A 12,802-nucleotide genomic window follows, 5' to 3' on the forward strand; every position below is an offset into this window, starting at 1 on the left:
ACTGTTTTGGACTATATTGGGCTTTATTTTCCACTTTTATATTATTTTTGGGACTAACCTATTAACAGGAGGCCCAGCCCAGAATTGCTGTTTTTTGCCTATTTTAGTATTTCGAGGAAACAGAATATCAAACGGAGTCCAAATGGAATGAAACCTTCGGGAACGTGATCTTCTCACCGAACGTGATCCAGGAGACTTGGACCCTACTCCAAGAAGTTTTCGGGGAGGTCACGAGGGTGGAGGGCGCCCCCCCTGGGCGTGCCCTCCTGCCTCGTGGGCCCCTCGGAGCTCCACTGACGTGCTCCTTCCTCCTATATATACCTACGTACCTCCATTAGACCAGAGAAGGGAGCCAAAAACCTAATTCCACCGCCGCAACTTCCTGTATCCACGAGATCCCATCTTGGGGCCTGTTCTGGAGCTCTGCCGGAGAGGGCATCCATCACGGAGGGCTTCTACATGAACACCATAGCCCTTCCGATGAAGTGTGAGTAGTTTACTTCAGACCTTCGGGTCCATAGCTAGTAGCTAGATGGCTTCTTCTCTCTTTTTGGATCTCAATACAATGTTCTCCCCCTCTCTCATGGAGATCTATTCGATGTAATCTTCTTTTTGCGGTGTGTTTGTTGAGACCGATGAATTGTGGGTTTATGATCCAACTTATCTATGAATAATATTTGAATCTTCTCTGAATTCTTTTATGTATGATTGAGTTATCTTTGCAAGTCTCTTCGAATTATCCGTTTGGTTTGGCCAATTAGATTGGTAGTTCTTGCAATGGGAGAAGTGCTTAGCTTTGGGTTCAATCTTGCGGTGTCCTTACTCAGTGACAGAAAGAGTTGCAAGGCACGTATTGTATTGTTGCCATCGAGGATAACAAGATGGGGTATTTATCATATTGCATGAATTTATTCCTCTACATCATGTCATCTTGCTTAAGGCGTTACTCTGTTTTTAACTTAATACTCTAGATGCATGCTGGATAGCGGTCGATGAGTGGAGTAATAGTAGTAGATGCAGGCAGGAGTCGGTCTACTTGTCACGGACGTGATGCCTATATACATGATCATACCTAGATAACCTCATAACTATGATCAATTCTATCAATTGCTCAACAGTAATTTGTTCACCCACCGTAGAATATCTATGCTCTTAAGAGAAGCCACTAGTGAAACCTGTGGCCCCCGGGTCTATTCTCATCATATCAATCTCCATTACTTTATTTTACTTGTTTTGCTTTTACTTTTCACTTTGCATCTTTATACCAAAAATACCAAAAATATTATCTCTATCAGATCTCACTCTCGTAAGTGACCGTGAAGGGATTGACAACCCCTAAGCGTTGGTTGCGAGTTGCTACCATTTGGTGCAGGTACGAGGGACTTGCGCGTGACCTCCTACTGGATTGATACCTTGGTTCTCAAAAACTGAGGGAAATACTTACGCTACTATGCTGCATCACCCCGTCCTCTTCGGGGAAAACCAACGCTAGCTCGAGACGTAGCACAACCCCTGTTCCCAACATTTCTCATCTTAATAATTTGGAGCCACGCTCCCATATTTGTCACATACCACTGGCACGGGGTACCAACGGTGTGTCCGGTGCCCCCAAAAATGTTCTTGGCCGCCCTACCTGGCACGACCCCGTCCTGAGAGAGCGCAACAACGACTCTCTTGTCACTAGTAATGCGGGCTCCAAGCTAGTGTCTGCCTAGGTAATCAATAATGCCCTTTCCCATATAAGGGTAGAGTGGTTGCGCATGTAAGGTTGGGACAGTCGACAAATCTTAAATCTAATCCGTTTTTGAAAACAACGCACACACTTGCCTCGGTACACCACTTCGTCATCAAGTGGTTACCCAACTCATTATCTCCCTCGGGCATAAGTGGCACCCGACAGTGTTTTGAAAAGTCCTTGAAAACAACTTGGTTTCCTTCACCATGCATATACCCATCCCATTTGCGTAGCAGCTACTTAGCATCCTAACTACACCCACTCGCATAACCCTCATAGAATGGTAGGGTCATGCATCATGCAAGTGTCAACGAGAAAAGCAACGGAGGCAATCCACCTTAAGTGGTCACCACATTATCATGACTTCGATGCAAGCAATAAATGTGCCATATGACATGCATAAAAAGGTTTCATAGACATGGTCAAAGGGCTGCTTGCCTGGCTCAGCAAAGTCTTCTGGGTCTTCAAAGTCTTCTAGTCCAACTCCCTCGTCAGCAATGCAATCTATCGTCGCAAAATAATAACGACAAAATAAGGCAATAATAAAACAGAAAAACCAAAGTGCTCAGAAAAATGTCAACTCATTTTTCTTAAATACTAGGGTTAAAACTAAGAAGGGGAAATTCTTATTTCTAGATTTGGAGCTGCAGAGACAGAGCAATGGATTTTCAAACAAGGATTTAATTGCTCAAATTTGAATTTAAATTTGAACAACACAGAAAAGTTGGTTGGGCATGTATGAAAGTTACACCATTAAATATGTGGGATTTTTATAGGATTTTAGGATCTGGAATTATTGCATTTGGATTAATATTTAATCCTGTGGAACTTTTGGAAAAAGGGATAGAAAAAGGAAAAGAAAAAGGGCACTGTGCCCGCTGGGCCAGAGCAGCTGCAGTGCAGCAGGCCCTGATGGGAAAAGGCCCAGGTGAGCCAGCGCGCGCGCGCGTCAGATTTTCAAACCTGGCGGGCGGGGCCCGAGCGTCCGCGCGAGAGAGAGAGGGGGGCGAGGGAGAGGTGAGGATGACAGGTGGGCTCCACCTGTCATCTCTAACCTCGCGACAGAGAGGTCGGCGAGTTCACCGGTGACGCTACAGGGCACGGCAGGTCGAGCGGTGGCACTGTTGGACTCAGGGGGATGTCGTCGTTCGGGTGGTGGTGGAGGTGGTTGTCGGGGCAGCCTGGTTCGCCGGCAACGAGGTCACGCGGCGGAGGTGGTTCGGGCGTCAGTGGTTCCGGCTGTTACCGGCTACAAAAAGAGTGGGGAAGAGAGGGGAAAGGGTCAGTGATGCCGTGCGGTTCCAGATCAAGAGAGAACGGGGGCGGAGGAGGCCTGTACCGCGCGAACGCCGACGGGCCGAGGGGGCAGAGCTCAAGCTCGATCTCGAGGTCAGGCAGCTCTGGAGGCAAAAGGGTGGTGTGGGAGGTTGATTAGGAGTGTGGGGGAGTGACAGGGAGTGAGACAGAGGCTTGGGGTCGTCTTATATAGGCTGGCCGAGGTCCACCATAGGCGCGGCCTACGGGCATCCACGGGACCGGCTCGGGTTGCCGTTAGAGAGGAAATGGGGGGCTCGGGGGTGTTTGTGGGAGTGGTTTAGGGTGCCAGTGGGAGAGAGGAGGAGCGGGACGAGCTATGGGCGGGCCATAGGAGTGGCGCGAGCACTGGCCGAGCGGGGCGGCGCTCTGGCGCGAGCTGCGGGAGAGAGAGAGAAGGGCGCGGGAGCAAGTGGGCGGCCTGCTAGCATGGAGCGGACGTCGAGGGGCATCGACTGGCACGCGGGGGAGGCTCGAGGCGGTCGGGGGACGCGGCGTCAACGGTCGGGGTGCTCTGCCAGGCGCTCCAGAGCGCGACTTTGGCCGGCATCGGAGGTTTTCCCACGTCCTCGCGCGTCCACTTGTGTCTGGCAACTGCAGGGTGCGAGGGCAAAAGCTGGGGAGAGCCTTGGATGCTCTGGAAAGCTGAGGGGAGAGAAGGAGGCTGAGAGAGAGGGAGGAATCCACTATCCAGAGAAGAAAAATGGGGTTCTCCCCGCTTCATCATTGGTTCCTCGGGCAGAAAAGCATACAGGTGCTAGAGGGGGACTAGGAGGGGTCGTGGTAGAAAGTTGAGCCTACGGAGATTAGTGGAAGAGGCCAAAAATGGGATTTTGGTAAAGTGACAGAAGGTGTTTGATGCTGGTTTGGGCAAGTAGATGATTTTCATTTGCCATGAGACTCCACAGGGTGAAATGTCACGTATAATTAGGGCCTTCCACCAATTTTGAGCTCATTTGGGCAAAGTTGCCAATGCAACTTTAGTAAACCCTAGAAATTAGCAGAAATAAACTTCTGCAGATCTAGTTGAGCACATAACTTCCCCTTGATGAACCACTTAGTGTAGTGGCTTCATTTGGTCGTGTGAACATGCTCATAAAAGTTGGGGTCAAGGAGAGAAAGTTGGTAGTACAAAGTTGTTCAAATTTGAATCTGGACAGAGATGGTTTTGGGGCACTTTTGTGAACCAAAACAGTTTGGATTGATCTGCAACTCTGAAATGTCACCATATTATGTATATGTGACTTGCTAGAATTTTCTTGGATTTTTGTGAAAATATTTCTTGTAGAAATATTTCAAATCCTTGAAATGGGAAGAAATGGTTTTGGGAGGTTTTGTCCAATATTTTGAACATGACCATGTGTTGAAACTCTTATATATGGAAAATATATGTCCACAGAGTTTCCCTGATTTTTTTCAAATATTTTTGAAACAATAAAATAATTTTTCCCTATTAAAGACCATTTCCGGCCTTAAGAAAAAGCTTTTAAATAAAATAGGAAAATAACTTTTAAAATTATATTTTTGTGGTTTATGGGAATCCTATATCTATTAGGTTTCAAATATACTCTTTGAAATATTTTTCATACCCTAAATCAAGTACTTGTAGTGCAAGCCTCAATTCAGGGGTTTTTGGAAAACTAAATTTTGAAAATACTTTTTGGCCAATTTATTTTTGTAAGAAAATACTATATTGCACTATAAACATGGCATGATCATTGGGCAGAAGTTTGGGGCAGGGAGATGAAGTATATAAAGTGGAGTAGTCGACTTCAAAGAGGACTTGAAAATCACAGAGAGAAAACCAACTCCAAATAAAAGCCAAATAATGTGAAAGTTTTTGTTGGTCTAAATTTTCATGCCTTATTAATGCAAATGACATGTTACAAAATGCAGGGTGTGACAGACCTACCCCCTTACAAGAATCTTGTCCCCGAGATTCCCAAACTAGGCTTTAAAAGAGATCGAGAAACTCAGATCTAAGGTAGTCTTCACATTCCCAGGTTGCTTCTGCTTTAGTGTGGTTGCTCCACTCGACCTTGAAGTACTTAATGGTGTGGCTTCAAGTGCATCGTTCAGCCTCGTCCAAAATGCAGATGGGCCTCTCACGGTAGGTCAAATTAGGCTGAACGTCAATGGCTTTGTGATTGACGTCCTTGTATAGACCAGGCTTGTCTGGAACTTGGAGACACTTCCGGAGTTGTGACACGTGGAATATGTTGTGCACATCGGATAGTTCAGGTGGCAGTTCCAGCTGGTAAGCCACTTCTCCGCGTTGTGCGGTGATCTCGAAGGAGCCGATAAATCTTGGTGCGAGCTTTCCCTTAACGTGGAAACGCTTTGTTCCCTTAAGAGGAGTTACTCGCAGGTATACATGGTCTCTGACTTGGAAGTCTACTTGTCGGCGACAAGTGTCAGCATAGCTCTTTTGTCTTGACTTGGCGGTCTTCAGTCGCTCTCTGACTAGCTGAACTTGCTCTTCTGCTTCACGGAGGATATCGGGCCCAAATACTAGTCCTTCTCCGATTTCTGACCAATTGAGGGGCGTGCGGCACTTCCATCCGTATAGCACCTCAAATGGTGCCATCCGAAGGCTTGACTGATAACTGTTGTTATAGGAGAACTCGGCAAAAGGGAGGCATTCTTCCCACTTAGCTCCATATGCTAAGACACAGGCTTGGAGCATGTCTTTGAATATCTGATTCACTCGCTCTGTCTGACCCCCGATCTGTGGGTGGAAAGCAGTGCTGAAGGACAACTTGGTTCCCATAGCCTCTTGGAACTTCTTCCAGAACCTTAAGGTGAACTGGGTCCCTCGATCACACACAATCTCCTTAGGAACACCATGAAGGCTTACAATTCTGTTGACGTAAATGGTTGCCAGCTGGTTGCCATCATAGGTAGTCTTGACAGGAATGAAATGCGCTACTTTGGTCAAATGATCGACTATGACCCCGATGGAGTCATGTCCCTTCTTCGACCTAGGTAGTCCAATGATGAAATCCATTTCGATTTTATCCCATTTCCACTCGGGGACCTTGAGTGGTTGCAGCAATCCAGCAGGTCACTGATATTCAGCCTTGACCCTTTGGCATACATCACACTTTGCAACATAGGTGGCAATCTCTCTTTTCATCCCGTGCCACCAAAATCTTTCCTTCAGGTCTTGATACATCTTGGTCCCTCTAGGATGGATGGAATACGGGGTGTCATGAGCTTCTTGCAAGATCAAGTTCTTGAGCTCAACCTTGTTGGGTACGCAAATGCGATTCCTGAACCACAAAATTCCTTGCTCATCCTCTGAGAATCCTGGGGCCTTGCATGCCTTGATCTTCCTCTTGATGCCTTCAATACTCTCGTGTCCCTTCTGAGCTTCCTTAACATCATCCATCAGGGTAGGCTTGACTTCGAGGTTGGCCAAGAATCCTGGTACAACCAGTTCCAACCTGAAGCTTTCAAGTTCCTTATACAAGGCGGGTAACTTTTCCTTAAGCATAACATTCAAGGAACAAGCCTTCCTGCTTAATGCATCTGCTACCACATTAGCCTTTCCAGGGTGGTATTGAACACTGATATCATAATCCTTGATCAATTCTAGCCATCTTCTTTGCCTCATGTTCAATTCCTTCTGAGTGAAAATTTACTTCAGACTTTTGTGATCCGTGTATATCTCACACCGCTTCCCTAGGAGGTAATGCCGCCATGTTTTCAGGGCATGAACTACAACTGCCAACTTCGAGGTCATGAGTAGCGTAGTTCTCTTCGTGAGGACGTAGCTATCTGGATAGATATGCTACGACTCTGCCTTCTTGCATCAGAACACTTCCCAGTCCAGTTCGCGAGGCATCACGATATATCACAAATTCCTTCTGAATATCAGGTGTAGCCAGAACTGGGGCAGTGGTCAATCTCTTCTTCAGCTCCTGGAAGCTTTCTTCGCACTTCGGTGTCCATTCAAACTTCTTCTCCTTCTTCAAGAGCTGGGTCATGGGTCGGACAATGCTTGAGAACCCTTCAACGAACTTGCGGTAATATCCCGCGAGTCCGAGGAAGCTTCTGACTTCCTTCACATTGCTCGGGGTTTGCCATTCAGTCACAACTTGGATCTTGGTGGGATCCACCGACAATCCTCGGTCAATTTATGACCCAAGAATCCAACCTCATGCAGCCAAAATTCACACTTGCTGAACTTGGCATATAGTTGGTGCTCTCGAAGCTTGTCTAGGACCATCCTCAAGTGTTGCTCGTGCTCTTCTTTCGTCTTCGAGAAGACAAGAATGTCATCAATGAAGACGACAACAAACTTGTCCAAATATTCCATGAAGACCTTATTCATGAGATACATGAAGTAAGCCGGGGCATTGGTTAATCCAAAGGACATGACCGTGCACTCATACATGCCATATCTGGTTACAAATACTGTCTTCGGAATATCTTGGGGTTTGATTTTCAGCTAGTAGTACCCAGATCTGAGGTCGATCTTGGAGAACACCTTGGCCCCATTGAGTTGATCAAACAGATCTTCAATCTTTGGAAGTGGATACTTGTTCTTGATTGTAACTTCATTGAGGGAGCGATAGTCAATGCACAAGTGGATGGTACCGTCCTTCTTTGCCACAAACAGAACAGGTGATCCCCAAGGGGAGGCACTAGGGCGGATAAATCCCTTCGTCAACTGCTCTTCCAGTTGCTTCTTCAATTCTGCTAACTCTTCCAATCCCATTCTATAAGGCTTCTTATAGATGGGTCCTGCTCCGGGTATGAGCTCGATGATGAACTCAATGTCTCGGTTAGGAGGCATTCCTGGTAGCTCATCAGGAAAGACATCAGGGTATTCGTTTACTACCGGCACTTGCTCCAATCCAACTTCTGACAGACAGTTGACTTGGGCGCCTTGAGCAGAGGAGGGGTTGGGAGCAAACTTAACTTTGACTCCTTGGTCATTGGTCACAGTGACGGTCCGGTTGGCGCAATCTAACAAGCCTTGGTGCTTGATGAGCCAATTCATTCCTAAGATCATATCCAAGCCTTGTGATCTTAAGACGATAAGGTCTGCTAGAAAGTCTACCCCGTTAATGACAATTCCGACTCCCTTACATCCTACCTTGGCTCTCATCTCCGCTCCGGGGGTTTGTACCACCATATGGTTATTCAGGGGTGTAGGGGTCATGCCACTTTTTAATGCAAACTTTTGGGTGACAAAAGAATGTGTGGTTCCTGAATCAAACAAGACAGTTGCTGGTGCTGAGTTGACAAGGAATGTACCCAGCACGACGTCCGGGTCTTCTTGGGCTTCTTCTGCAGTGACATGATTCACACGACCCTTGCCATTGTTGGGCGTGTTGCGGGGAGCTTGGTTCCTTGGTGGCATCCCACGGCCTTGGCCTTGGTTCTGCGTATTGGGGCGTGGGGCATCAGGCTTCTTATTAGGGCAATACTTGGATTAGTGTCCTGCCTGACCACATCCAAAGCAAGTGACTTGATCGGGGTTGCTGCTCTTGCCGATATTGTTATTGGGGTTGTTGAAAGCTGGCCTGGGGTTAGCATACTGCTGAGGTTGATAGTTGGTGCAGGGTGCAGGGGCTCTTGGCTGCTGATAGGTTGGCTTGACCGGGGCTGGCTTCCACGGGCGAGGCTTCTGGTTGCTGGAGCTACCCTTGTTGATCATCTTGCGCTTACGAGTATCGTCCAAAGCACGTCGCTTGTCCTCAAGCATGAGTGCCTTGTTCACCAGACCAGGAAAGGTTGGGCAGTCACACACAACAAGTGAGTACTGCAGAGTTTGGTTAAGTCCTTCCATGAAGCGCTCTCTTTTGGCAGCATCAGTGCTGACATCCTCAGGAGCATACCTTGAGAGAACACTGAACTTCTGCATGTACTCCTTGACAGTGCTACTTCCTTGCTTTAGGGCTCGGAACTCACGCATCTTGATGGCCATAATTCCGGAAGGAATATGGGCCTTGCGGAATTCTGCCTTGAAGTCATTCCAAGTGATGTTTTGCTCAGCGTGCATGGCCTTGAATCCATCCCACCAAGCTCTGGCAGTTCACCCGAGACAGTGAGCAGCATATGCCACCTTCTCACGGTCCTCAGTGCAGCCGACTAGTTCCAGCAGATCCTCAATGGTGCGGACCCAGTCGTCTGCATCCAGGGGTTCAGCAGTCTCGATGAAGGTGGGTGGTGCATGCTTCTTGAACTCCGCCAACGTGGAACGTCCATTGCCGTTCCCCGCCGGCTGGCGGTTGATAGCCTGAGCAATCATCTGGAGGGCTGTAGTGTTGGCTTGGCGTTCCTCTCGGAAGGCTTGGAGAAGCTGAGCCATGTCCATGTTTGGAGGTGGTGGCGGCGGTGGGGCATGTCCTTGGGTTTGGTCCTGACTGGTTCCTGCTCCGGCAGAACCTCCGGTGTCTTGCTGCTGGGTAGAAGTACCAGTATGAGTTACAATAGGCACCCTGTTGGAGCGGTCAAGGTCTCATGATTGGGATAAAATGAGGGAAAACAATGTAGATGGGTGCCTAGTAAGGGGGTGGGTGTGACACAATTTTAAGTTAAGCAAGGGCCAGAAGGGCCAAACTCATGCATTAAAACCAAATGGGTGATGTAGTCGTTTACAAGTTCCCGAAGGGAGAGTACGACTTTCATCAAAACAAGTCGAAAGCAAACACAACACAACATGGTTTTATTCGAACCGTTACATGGACTCGACTTTGCATAAGGGGTAAACGACCTATCCTACCTTTAAGGCTTACGGACTGGACTATCCTAGTCCTGAACGGTGTCTAAGTGGTGGAATGCTCAGTCGCGTATTCCGGCTCCTCTGGGTCTTCCTCCTCATCTTCATCTGTCTCAGTTTCCTCGTCACTTGAGGGAGTGGGGGAGTGGAGGAGCTGAACACGGCGCTGCTTCACCGGTGGCATCATGAAGAGGTTGCGATATTCCTTTGCCGTCATACGGTGTGGCCGAGATGATCCCTTGGCATGTGTAGCTTGTGGGGGTCGCCCGCCTCGATAGGCAACAACGGGCTGTCCAGGGGGTGCACCATCCTTCTTGATCCTGTCCGCCTTTATCTAAGCTAGGCGGAGGAGTTCCTTGGTCTCATGGAGTTCCCTCTGAAGATCCATGGACTCCGAGGCCAAGTGTTGTGCAAGGCTGTCAGCACACAAGCTGAAGTAGGTCTGGAAACGGAGGGGAAGCCCCTCGTCCATGGGTGGAGCTGGTGCGCTGCTCTCGTCATCACCCTCCTTACGATAAGGCAGGTAACAAGTGGCTGGCTCACTTGCCATCTTTGGCAGAATATCTCGAAGGCGAGTTAGCGCCCTAAGTGCATCAGTCTCAACGGCGAGGAGCAGGGTCGCCATTTGGGGTCCTTCAAAGAACCAGCTTGTCGGAGAGTCGTTCGCCCTCACGACTACCTCCACGTGATACTCCTTCTTGGCGCTGTTGATCCAGTGCTCGTGATAGGAGAAGGTGGGGGCTCGAGTGAACTGGCACTTCTTGAGGCTGTCCTCAAGAAGCACGGGAAATCCAGTGGTCAGGAAGTCCTCGGGTACGGCGGCCATCTACAAAAGTGGAAGGGGAAGGGTCAATAGAGGGGATATGACCCATGTTTGGGATATTTTTAGAAAACGTAGGTATATAGGTAATTTTGTAGATAGTCTCACTCTAACTAACGTCCATGCTAACTAAGGCTCCCTACAGTCAACCTGGCTCTGATACCAGCTCTGTGGGGACCCCGACTCATAAGTCGTGATCACCGAATGCCTGTGTACAGTGATCCCAGAGATCAATGCTCACTGAACACACAGAAGCTGAATAACAAGAGTCTTACATCCATACATACAGTCTTACACAAATTATGACCATTATGGTCAAGTCTTACATAGATAAAGCCCTAAGGGCTGAGTACCAAATAAACTTAAGCAGCGGAAATCTTCGTCGATAAGTAGAACCCATGCCATCTGCCTTAACCCTACAGGAATTCTGACTGGGAAACGTCCTAGTTCGCATGTTCGTCTCCAAAGAACTCTTATTCGAACTCCTATGCTTCCTTGCCTGGCCAATTAAATAACCAGTGGCAAGCCAATGAGTACCTTGAATGTACTCGCAAGCAACCCATGATTGGAACAGGGCACAATAATGCAGTGATAGAGCACTAAGTAGGTAGTTTGCAGAAAGCAAGTTTTGAGTGCAAAGACATGATCTATCAACATGTAAAGTATGCATCACGAGAGTATAGATATATATCCGTATGAACAAGTTACAGATATCAACATAAGCGGAGTTGGACACCAATCCAACTTGATCATCGTGTTAAGCCATCTGACTTACCCCAAATGGTTTATCAACACACACACACACGGTCTGTAAAACTCTGGACGTAGTTTAAGCAGCACCGCCCAACTGTCCTTGACCGTGGACATGGCTATTCGAATAGTTTTACACTCTGCAGAGGTTGCACACTTTACCCACAAGATCCGGGGAACTTCCGTGTCATCCACGACCCGCGGTACCTCAAGTACCCGGGGTAAGCACCCGATCATTACCTTTCCCTAGACGACACTAACATAGAGTCCACTCGATTGGTAGTAACCCCCGTGCCCAACATTTCACATCTTAAAATTGTGGAGCCTGCTCCCATATTTGTCACATACCACTAGCACGGGGTACCAACGGTGTGTCCGGTGCCCCATAAAAATGTTCTTGGCCGCCCTACCTGGCACGACCCCGTCCCGAGAGAGCAACAAACTCTCCCGTCACTAGTAATGCGGGCACCATGCTAGTATCGGCCTAGGTAATCAATAATGCCCTTTCCCATATAAGGGTAGAGTGGTTGCGCATGTAAGGTTGGGACAGTCGACAAATCTTAAATCTAATCCATTTTGGAAAACAACACACACACTTGCCTTGGTACACCCACTTCGTCATCAAGTGGCTACCCAACTCATTATCTCCCTCGGGCATAAGTGGCACCCGATGGGGTTTCGAAAAGTCTTTTGGAAATACTTTGTCTCCATCACCATGCATATTCCCGTCCCTTTTGCGTAGCAACTACTTTAGCATCCTATCTACTCCCACCGGCATAACCCTCATAAGAAGGTAGGGTCATGCACAATGCAAGTATCAACGAGGAAGTAACGGAGGCAAACCATCAAAGTGGTTCCACCTCATCATGATTCCGTTGCAAGCAATAAAAGTGCCATATGACATGCATAAAAAGGGTTTCATAGACATGGTCAAAGGGCTGCTTGACTGGCTCAGCAAAGTCTTCTGGGTCTTCAAAGTCTTCTGGTCCAACTCCCTCGTCAGCAACGCAATCTATCGTTGCAAAATAATAACGACAAAATAAGGCAATAATAAAACAGAAAAACCAAAGTGCTCAGAAAAATGTCAACTCATTTTTGTTAAATACTAGGGTTAAAACTAAGAAGGGGAAATTCTTATTTCTGGATTTGGAGCTACAGAGACAGAGCAATGGATTTTCAAACAAGGATTTAGCTGCTCAAGTTTGAATTTAAATTTGAACAGCACAGAAAAGTTGGTTGGGCATGTATGAAAGTTACACCATAAAATATGTGGGATTTTTATAGGATTTTAGGAACTGGAATTATTGCATTTGGATTAATATTTAATCCTATGGATTTTTTGGAAAAATAGATAGAAAAAGAAAAAGAAAAAGGGCACTGTGCCCGCTGGGCTAGAACAGCTGTAGTGCAGCAGGCCCAGAGGGGAAAAGGCTCAGGCGAGCCAGCGTGT

This window comes from Triticum aestivum, chromosome 2A, assembly GCF_018294505.1.
Source record: "Triticum aestivum cultivar Chinese Spring chromosome 2A, IWGSC CS RefSeq v2.1, whole genome shotgun sequence".
In the NCBI taxonomy this organism is placed as follows: Eukaryota; Viridiplantae; Streptophyta; class Magnoliopsida; order Poales; family Poaceae; genus Triticum; species Triticum aestivum.